The 11,084-nt window shown below is 36.6% G+C and overlaps 1 non-coding gene across 1 annotated transcript; it reads left to right on the forward strand.

The window, feature by feature from the left end:
• The first annotated feature begins 244 nt into the window (after positions 1-244).
• On the forward strand, positions 245-377 carry LOC126010079 (small nucleolar RNA SNORA51). The gene has a single exon (XR_007496217.1). It is a non-coding gene; the product is annotated as a small nucleolar RNA SNORA51 (small nucleolar RNA).
• Positions 378-11,084: the final 10,707 nt, after the last annotated feature.

An 11,084-nucleotide genomic window follows, 5' to 3' on the forward strand; every position in this document is an offset into this window, starting at 1 on the left:
ATTAAAGACATAGAAAGTTGTCTAGAGTACAGGCCGGTGTGGGGGGGGAAGGACACTTGGGATATTGGTCATGGGAATGTTGCACTAGTGAAGGATTATATATATTAATATTTTATTATATATTGCATAATATATAATATAATTTATTTAATATTTAATTTATTTATTTTTATTGATTATTAATCAATTTAATTAATATTTCATATATATTAAAATAATCAAAAATAAAAAAAAGAAAAGATAAGGCCTCCCAATTCTTACCATAGGCTATGTTCTTTACACTGACTGTATAGAAAGAGGAGGTACAGTAAATGCACCCCATCTACACCTCAACCCAGGCTCTTTGCCTGGTCTGTATTGTGAATTGGGGAACAAAAAATAAAGACATACAATGTTTCAGGGCCAATCCCACAACCAGTGTCAACCTCCCTCAACCAATAATCCCGGAGGCATCTAATGCCACCACCCCATCCCCACAGCCTGCCAGCATAACAGACCCAATTTAAGTTTTGATTGTTGAAGTTTGGGTCTCATGATTTCATTATTGTTGACTTTGGCTTGGATATTTAGTTCTTTCCTTTTTAAACACCACCAAATGCAACTGAGACCTCTTGGTCCCTGTCCTCCATCTATTTACATTTATATTTGTTTTTCTCCTCCCACACTCAATTTCTTTTTCAAAAAAAAAAAAAAAAAAAACCCAAAAACAAGGGGCCGGTGCGGTGGTGCTAGAGGTAAGGTGTTTTGCCTTGCCAGTGCTAGCCTGGAACTGACCGCAGTTTGATCCCGGGGGTCCCATATGGTCCCCCAGGCCAGGTGTGACTTCTGAGCACACAGCCATGAGTAACCCCTAAGCTTCACATGGTGTGGCCCCAAGACAAACAAACAAAAACAAAAACAAAACAAAACAAAACAAAACAAAACCCAATTTCTTTTTTCCTTCTCACTACATCCTCAAACTAAAAGTGTTTAAGACAACTTCCATTTAAACCATTGTATTTCTTCATGAAGTTATTCTAAATATCACAAATAAGTGAGTTCATTCTGTATTTAGCCTTCTTCTAGCTTACTTCATTTAATATATCTTCCAGTTCTAATCATGTAACTGCAAATTGCAGTTAATTCAATTAATTCAAAATTAATTGATGCATGATTGCATCATTCCTTATAGCTATATGCAATCCATTGTATATTTGTACCACATCTTCATAATATACTCATCTGTTGTTGGACATCTAGAATGATTCTAAGTATTGGCTAAGTGGTCCAGTGAATAGTGGTGTACATACATCCTTTTAGATGAATATATTTCTGTCCTACAGACAGATACCCAAAAGATATGTTGGATAATATGGCAGCTCAATTTTGAGTTTACTGAGAACCCTCTATTCTGTTTTTCATAAAGGTTGGACCAGGCAGCATTATATCAAAAGTGGATGAGAGTTCTGAGCTTCAAGTTAGGTATTGTGATGCCTCCTAGTTTCTTATTTCACAATATGTATTTGACTATCCTGTCTTTTATGGTTCCAAAAACTTTATAATTGACTGTTCTAAGTCCTCAAAGAATGTTGTCTGAATTTGAATAAAAATTTCACTGAATCTATATAGTAGTTTGGTAAGATGGTCATTTAGTTAATATTGATTCTTCCAATCCATGAGTATGGAATGTTTTTCCATTTCCTTAGATGTTCTTCAATTTCTTTCTTGTTTTAAAGTTTTTGTGGTTTAGGCCTCTCACCTCTTTTGATAGGTTGATTCTTAAGAACTTGATGATTTTGAACACTATATTTAAATGGAATAGACTCTTTGATCTCTCACCCCCCCCCCCAGTCATGATTGTATAAAGGAATTAAACTGGCTTTAATTGTGTATTGGCTTCATAGATGGCCATTTTGCCTTAGTGGTTTATTGTTTCTAGGAGTTTTTATATGGACTCTTTAGAGCCTTTGATATATATGTATATATATATAAACATATATATACATATATATCAAGTCATCTGCAAATAGAGATAGTTTGACTTTCTCTTGTGCAATTTTATTATTTTTATTTCCTTATCTTGCATGATTAATATTTTAGGACTTCTAATGCTATGTTGAATAAGAGTAGAGACAATGGCATCCTTGCCTAGTCCCTGACCTCAGCAGAAATGCTTTCAGTTTTTCAATATTAAGAATAAGTTTTGCTGATTACTCTAGGCAAGAACTTGGTGCTGGAAGGGGGATAAAGTGAGATGCATGTCACCCCCTAATTAATAATAGTGCAAACCACAGTGTTAGAAAGGAAAAAGAAAGAAAGTGTGAGAGAGAAGCAAAATATCTGCCCCATCGATAGGCAGGTGTGTGGGTGGGTTAGAGGGGAATAGGGGATATTGGTAGTAGGAAAATTGCACTGGCGAAGTGTACATTTTATGACTGAAACCCAAATATGAACATTTATATAACTATGGTGCTTAAATAATTTATTATAACAATAAAAATAATAAAAAGCTGTGGGCTCTTTATAAATAGCTGTTACTATCTCAAGAAAGGTTCTTTTCACACCTATTCTGCTGAGGGTTTTAATCATAATGAATGTTGGATCTTATCAAATGTTTTCTTTGCATTGACTAATATGATCATATAATTTTTTTCTTTACTTTTACTGATGTGGTGTATGATGTTGATTGATTTGCATATAGCAAGCTATTCTTGCATCCCCAGGATGAAACCCACTTGGTTATGATGTATAATTTTTTTTGATGTGCTGTTGGATTTGGTTTGCTAAGATTTTATTAAGGATTTTTGCATCAATGTTCATCAGTGGGATTGGTTGATAGTTTTGTTTCTCTTGTCAGCTTTGGGAATGAGTATAATGTTAATTTGATAGAAGGTCTTATGGAAGATTCCCATCTCTTTAATATTTTGGAAGAGTTTAAGGATCAGTGGTAGGAATTCTCTGAATGTTTTATAAACTCACCAATAAACTCATATTTTCCACTTTTATTCTTGGGAAGATTCTTAATTACAACTTTAATTTCCTTGCTTGAAATTGGCCTGTTTAGTCTATCCATTTCTTCCTCATTCAGTTTTGGCAGATGATATGTTTCCAGAAATATGTCCATATCTTCTAGGTTCTCTAGCTTAAGAGAGTACAGTTGTTCATAATAAGCTCTCATGATGTCTTGGATTTCTGGGGGTTCTGTTGTAATTTTTCCCCTTTTATTTATAATCTGATTTATTTGAGCATTTTCACTTTCTTTCTTTCTTTCTTTCTTTCTTTCTTTCTTTCTTTCTTTCTTTCTTTCTTTCTTTCTTTCTTTCTTTCTTTCTTTCTTTCTTTCTTTCTTTCTTTCTTTCTTTCTTTCTTTCTTTCTTTTTTTTGGTTTTTCGGGTCACACTCATTTGATGCTCAGGGGTTACTCCTGGCTAAGCACTCAGAAATTGCCCCTGGCTTGGAGGGACCATATGGGATGCCAGGGGATGGAACCACAGTCCATCCTTGGCTAGCACTTGCAAGGTAGACACCTTACCTCTAGCACCACCTCACCAGCCCTGGCATTTTCACTTTCTTACCTTGAGTCTTTCCAATGGTTTGTCTATCATGTTTATTCTTTCAAAATACCAGCTCCTGGTTTCATTGATTCTTTGTACTGTTTTCTTTGTTTCTATATCATTGATTTCTGCTCTGGTTTTTATTATTTCTTTTCTTCTGCTAGTATTTGAATTTCTTTGTAAGTTATTCCTTTATGTTGTTGATTTTGTCTTTTTCTTCTTTCTTCATGTAGGCCTGTATCACTATGAGTTTCCCCCTAATTACTGCTTTTACTGTAAATTCATAGATTTTGAAATTTGCTTCTTCATTATCAATAGTCTCAAGGAAGCTATTTTTTTCTTGATTTCCAATTTGTTCCAGCTGTTGTTCTGCAGCATGTTATTTAGTCTCCAGGTGTTAGATTTTCTCCACATCCTCTTTTTTTGGGGGGTGGGTAGGTAACACACCAGGCGATGGTCAGGAGTTACTCCTGGCTCTGTGCTGAGAAATCATTCCTGGCTTGGGGGACCATATAGGATACTGGGGATCAAACCCACATCTGTCCTGGTCAGTCAGGTGCAAGGTAAATGCCCTACTATTCTGCCCCTCCCCATCCTCTTTTTATAATCAATCTATTTTGTTTGTTTGTTTGGGGGGGCACAACTGGTGATGCTCAGGGGTTACTCCAACTCTGGGGTCAGAAATTGCTCCTGGCTTAGAAACCATATGGGACACCGGGGGATCGAACCATGGTCCATCCTAGTTCAGCTGCGTGCAAAGCAAATGCCCTACTGCTGTGCCACTACTCAGGCCCCGTACATACAATCAATCTTGATATCTATTGTATTGTGGTCTGATAGGATGCTTTGTAGGATTCTTATGTTTGTGAATTTTTGTAAGTGAGAGTTATGTCCTAAATTATGATCTATCCTAGACCATGTTCCATGTGCACTTGAGAATAATGTGTATTCTGTTTTTTGAGAATGAAAGGCCCTATATAAATCCATTATTCCCAGATCTTCTAGTTTTCTCATTTAGGGCTCTTACACACTTCCTAATGTTCTGCCTAGTGTATCTATCCATTGGCAAGAATGGCATGTTGAAATATACCACGACTATCATGTTTCTGTCCATATGTTTCTCTAGGTTTGTGAGCAAAAATCTTTCATACTCTGCTGACTCTATATGTAGTGCATGTAAGTTGATCAGAGTTACTACTTTTTAGATTTTTGTAAATTAATAATGCCCATTCTTGTTTCTAAATACTTTCTTGAGGTTGAATGCTATTTGATTTGATATAAATATGGTGGTCCCAGGTTTTTTTTGTTTGTTTGTTTCAATCAGTTTGTATAATTATTTTCCATCCTTTTACTCTAAGTCTTTGTCTATCCTAAGATCTTGCAAGCAGCAAATAGTTGGGTTTTGCTTGCTGATCCAAGCCCCTACTCAGCATTTTCATGTGACAGTTTAATCCATTGATATTTAAGGAAACAAATGACAGAAATGGCTGATATGCCATTATATCGTGTAGAGATGGTACTGTTACAATTGGCTATTTGGTTTATATAACTGATCTTTGAGTGTTTTTAGAGACAGTTTGGTTAGTGTGAATGTTGCAAGTTCTTTTTTTGTCTGAGAATGTTTTAATCTCTTCCTTGCACCTAAGTGAAAAGTTTTCTGAGTAGTGGACTCTAGGTTCAACATATTTATTTTATTCATAATTTAATTATGTCATTCGACTTTTCATACTTGGATCATTTCAAATGGGAGATATGGTGTGATTATTATGTTCTTTCTTTTATACTGAAGGTTTTTCTTTTCCCTTACTGCTTTAAGGAGTTCATGTTTTGTTGTTGTGGTTGTGGTTGTATTGTTACCAATTGGTTTACTTTATGTCTTGGTGTTCTGGTGGGGTCTATTTTGTTTGGCACTCTTTGTACCTCTTGGATTTGTACAGAAGCCTCTTTACAAAGAGTGGAAAGTTTTCTGCTATTATCTTTCTCAGTATTCTTACACTTTCCCTTTTCCCCCCTTCTGGTGTTCCTACAATTCAGAGATTATTTCTCCTGTCTTTGTTCATTAAGTACCTTACATTTTTATTTCACTGTTTTGAGACTTTTATTTTTTAAGTTTGTTGCCAACTAGGAAAAAATTAATCTTAACTCTAAAACTTGTTCTGCCCTTTAGGGGTTTTAGAATCATTTCTAGTTTTTCATCTGCTTTAAAAATGTGATACTAAATGGAAATTTAGCACCTGAAATTCTAATTTTCTTTATTTACATTCTTCAAGTTTCTGCTACCCCCAAAGATGAGTTCACCCACCCCTCCTTTATTCTTATCCTTAACAGTTCAACTTTTCCTCTCTGTTTTAGTGATTATTTTGATTTGAAGATAGCTACAGTATTGTCAACAATCATATTTTCATCAAACAATATGCAGAGGCAGAAAAATATAATTATTCTTCATTTTCTTTTTAAGTGGAATAACTCTTTTCAAGAATCCTAGAACATTTATTTACATCCTTCATCTTTGGTCTTATTCTTGATTTGGGGTCCATGACTTTACCTAAGATAATCACTGGCCAAGGAAACATAGTAATAATTGTTTCATTGGTTAGGGTCAATAAAAAACCCACATTCATGAGGCAGGAGAGCCACATATCTTCAAAAAGTACAGCCATGTGACAGGTGCAAGTATGAGCAGAATTCTGTTATAAAAATGGGCAAAGTGTTAACTTTAGAAGCAAAATTTCACATTTTTCTCACACACTCATCCATCTTTATAGCTATCTATTTATTTATTCAATAAGTTGTCTAGCTTAATTTTTTTATTTGTACCCTCTATTTATATTCAATTTTCTTAAGAAAAACCATGGAGTATTTGTAATCAAGATATTTGCAAGAATATAATATCTAGTGAGATTATTCACTTGTTAGATTACTGGGTCCTACTCTACCCAGTATTCATACTGAGTGTGATCTGGTGATTGGATTACTGGGTTCCTTTCTACTTGGTATCCCTTCTCCACTCTAGGGTGTGGTCTGATTTTCTTAACACAAGCCCAGGTTTCAGGAAGGCAGGGGATCATTCTTGGTCTTCCTCCATTAAACTGCTTTCCTTCTTAGAAGCAGAAGGCTTGCATGGTGAAATTCCTGGCTTGAGTGTTGCAATTCCTGCACACATGCCTGCGCCCTTTCACTGTGTGGATTAATTCTTGCATTGATATTTGCTTCCAGACCTCCATCTCTCCAGGCCCTAGTTTTGGAACCTGAGGCTCTCTTATATTCACTAACTCTAATCCTAGGTGAAATATTTTTCAGAGTTTCTTTGAGTCACACTGATCAGGAATCGCTACTGTTTCTGCACTCAGAAAACATTGTTGATGGTGTTCTGGTACCATATTAAATGCTGGGAATTGAACGTGGGCAGGCTACATGCAAGGCAAATGTCCTACCAACTATACTATTTCTCAGGTTCCAAAACCATTTTTATATTCAGAAACAAATTTTTTAAATGAATTAAAATTTTTCTTTTTATTGTAAGAATTTATTCAAGAGACAAAATTGATTAACATAATGAGGTAAACTAATATAACATAATATAGTGACATAACATATAATATAATTGATATAATAATACATGTAAGCCAAAGAAAGTTTCTGATTAAAAACACATTTTTTTGTTCATAATGGCTTACATATCTTACACAGTAGTATTTTAGGTACATATTAACATTGAGTCAGGGGAATACCCGTCACCAACTATGTCCTCCCCCATTCCAGTTCCCTTTCTACAACCCATATACCCCACCATCACCCCCGGGTTGCTAGAGTAGATGGACCCCTCTTTGTCTGGCTTACTATTAGTGCTCACATATCTGTTTGGTCCTGGAACCCTCATTTCCCCTTCTATTTAAGAGGCAGAGCTAGAAAAATCGAGGTATGTGGTTTTGTTTGAAGGCAAGAAAAGCAATAGAATGGGGTACAAAATAAGAGGAAAAAAAAAGAAGTCAAAAGTCAAATACGCTGAAAATGGGCTGAGTCCCTCTAGAGGCTTCCAACCTCAGTCTGAGAGAGGATGTGAAAAAGGTAATTGAAATACCACAATACAGAAAAAAAGTATCGAATTAAAAAACTGGTTAGCACTACAGCAATAAAGACAGGCACCACACAATAGTCTCTGTTCTGAAATCAAATCATGCTCGAATGCAAAAAGAAAGAGAAAGACAAGACAAAAATAAAATAAAATAATATTGGAGACATCAACCGTAATCTCCACACCAAAATAAAGACGTCAAAAAAATTGATCAATTGATAAATAAACATGTGGAAAAATGATTGTTTTGTGCTTTTTTTTTTTTCTCCTTTTCTTTATCCCCCTGCATAGGCACAGTAACTACTGGGGATATTGTAGAGGGAATTCCCTTGACCTAGGAGATACAGGGTTTCTCCACCCCGGAAGTATACTGTCATGGGATTAACTCTAGACTCCTTGCATGATCATTTACTCTCCCCTTGCTGCTTTTGTGGTGTGTGGAAGACTTCTGCTTTGTCTTGGATGGTAAAATCAGACCTCTGTTTCTAGAGATCTTGGTGGCTGTGCAGCTCAGGGAATGTAGTTTATGAAGTCTTTCTTTGTGGTTCTAGCAGTTATGTTTCTTCAGTGTCGTTTTAATCATCTTCTGTAGTTGGTGTTCTTGGTCATACATTGCTCCTAGACTGGAGCCTGGGATAAAGTCTTTCGTTATGTTTCTGGAAGACCCGTTTAGTTGCGGTTGTCTCAGTCAAACTTCTGGAATTGGAGCTCTTGTTTGTTGAACAGATCATATACCAAAAGCTAGGCTAGAGATTTTTATTGCTGTTGTTGTTGTTGTTGTTGTTGGTCCCTGGATGTGTACTGTCCCGTGTTGGTTGCAACAACCAGTATATAGCGATCTTGGCTTTTGCACATACCAAAGGGTGACCTGTTTTCTGAATTTGTCTTATCGATAGCTGATGAGGGAGGACAACTTGCTCTTAGATCAAGTTGTTCCCATTTCCTCCTTGTCAGGTTATTAATTTAGGACTGGCTCATGTTGGTGTCAGAGCAGCATTGTAAATGCCCTGGAGGGGATTTGGTTCCTTGAGCTGTTGCAGAGAACTCTGTCGTATCTATGTCTGGGATCCAGGAGTTAAGGCTGAACGGTCAGTGTCTAGTTCCCTGAAGCCTAAATTGAGAAACAGATCTATTTTTTCTATCCCTACTAAATCATTAGACATAGACTGAGTAAGATTTTTGTTTACAATCTGTTTTTTCATGTTACTGATTTTCCCTATGTTTTAAATCAACCCCTAGTTTTTATATTTTTAATATATTTTTATTTAAACACCTTAATTACATACATGATTGTGTTTGGGTTTCAGTCATGTAAAGAACACCACCCATCACCAGTGCAACATTCCCATCACCAATGTCCCAAGTCTCCCTGCTCCCCACCCAACCCCCGCCTGTACTTTAGACAGGCTTTCTATTTCCTTCATACATTCTCATTATTAGGATAGTTCAAAATGTAGTTATTTCTCTAACTAAACTCATCCCTGTTTGTGGTGAGCTTCATGAGGTGAGCTGTAACTTCCAGCCCTTCTCTCTTTTGTGTCTGAAGATTATTATTGCAAGAATGTCTTTCATGGGGCCGGGCGGTGGCGCTGGAGGTAAGGTGCCTGCCTTGCCTGCGCTAACCTAGGATGGACCGCGGTTCGATCCCCCGGCGTCCCATATGGTCCCCCAAGAAGCCAGGAGCAACTTCTGAGCACATAGCCAGGAGTAACCCCTGAGCGTCACAGGGTGTGGCCCAAAAACCAAAAAAAAAAAAAAAAAAAAAAAAGAATGTCTTTCATTTTTCCTAAAATGCATAGATGAGTGAGACCATTTTGCATTTTCCTCTCTCTCTCTGACTTATTTCACTCAGCATAATAGATTCCATGTACATCCATGCATAGGAAAATTTCATGACTTCATCTCTCTTGACAGCTGCATAATATTCCATTGTGTATATGTACCACAGTTTCTTTAGCCATTCGTCTGTTGAAGGGTATCTTGGTTGTTTCCAGAGTCTTGCTATGGTAAATAGTGCTGCAATGAATATAGGAGTAAGGAAGGAATTTTTGTATTGAATTTTTTGTTCCTAGGGTATATTCCTAGGAGTGGTATAGCTGGATCATATGGGAGCTCGATTTCCAGTTTTTGGAGGAATCTCCATACTACTTTCCATAAAGGTTGAACTAGATGGCATTCCCACCAGCAGTGGATAAGAGTTCTTTTCTCTCCACATCCCCGCCAACACTGCTTGTTCTCATTCCTTGTGATGTGTGCCAATATCTGAGGTGTGAGGTGGTACCTCATAGTTATTTTTATTTGCATCTCCCTGATGATTAGTGATGTGGAACATTTTTTCATGTGTCTTTTGGCCATTTGTATTTCTTCTTGTCAAAGTATCCATTTCTTCTCCCCATTTTTTGATGGGATTAGATGTTTTTTTCTTGTAAAGTTCTGTCAGTGCCTTGTATATTTTGGAGATTAGCTCCTTATCTGATGGGTATTGGGTTAATAGTTTCTCCTACTCAGTGGGTGACTCTTGTATCCTGGGCACTATTTCCTTTGAGTAGCAGAAGCTTCTGAGCTTAATATATTCCCATATCTGCTTTTACTTGTTTGGAGTGTGCAGTTTCCACCTTGAAGTTGCCTGTAGTCTCAATGTCCTAGAGTGTTTTACCTACGTGTTGTTCTATATATCTTATTGTTTCAGGTCTAATATTGAGGTCTTTAATTAATTTGGATTTTACCTTTGTATGTGAGGTTAACTGGGGGGGTCTAAGTTCAATTTTTTGCAAGTGGCTAGCCAGATATGCCAACACCACTTGTTGAAGAGGCTTTCTTTGCTCCATTTAGTATTTCTTGCTCCTTTATCAAAAATTAGGTGATTTTATGTCTGTGAAACATTCTCAGAGTATTCAATCCTATTCCACTGATTTGAGGTCCTGTCTTTATTCCAATACCATGCTGTTTTGATAACTATAGCTATCCTGGAGAATGTCCGATGTACATTAGAGAAGAATGTGTATCCAGGTTGCTGGGGGTGGAGTGTCCTCTATATATATCTACTAGGCCTCTTTCTTCCATTTCTCTTTTCAGGTCTAGTACATTCTTGTTTGGTTTCAGTCTGGTTGACCTATCAAGTGTTGGCAATGCCATGTTGAGGTCTTCCACAATTATTGTGTTGTTATTGATATTATTTTTCAAATTTTTCAACAATTGTATTAAATATTTTGCTGGCCCATCATTCGGTGCATATATGTTTAGGAGAGTAATTTCTTGCTGCTGTATAAAGCCCTTGATTAATACAAAATGTCCATCTTTGTCCTTTATAACTTTCCTGAGTATAAAGTTTGCATCATCTGATATTAGTATGGCCACTCCAGCTTTTTTATGGGTGTTGATTGCTTGGATGATTTTCCTCCAGCCTTTTATTTTGAGTCTCTGCTTGTTCTAACTATTCAGGTGCATATCTTGTAGCAGCAGAAGGTTGGGTTGAG

Source organism: Suncus etruscus, chromosome 5 (genome assembly GCF_024139225.1).
Source record: "Suncus etruscus isolate mSunEtr1 chromosome 5, mSunEtr1.pri.cur, whole genome shotgun sequence".
In the NCBI taxonomy this organism is placed as follows: domain Eukaryota; kingdom Metazoa; phylum Chordata; class Mammalia; order Eulipotyphla; family Soricidae; genus Suncus; species Suncus etruscus.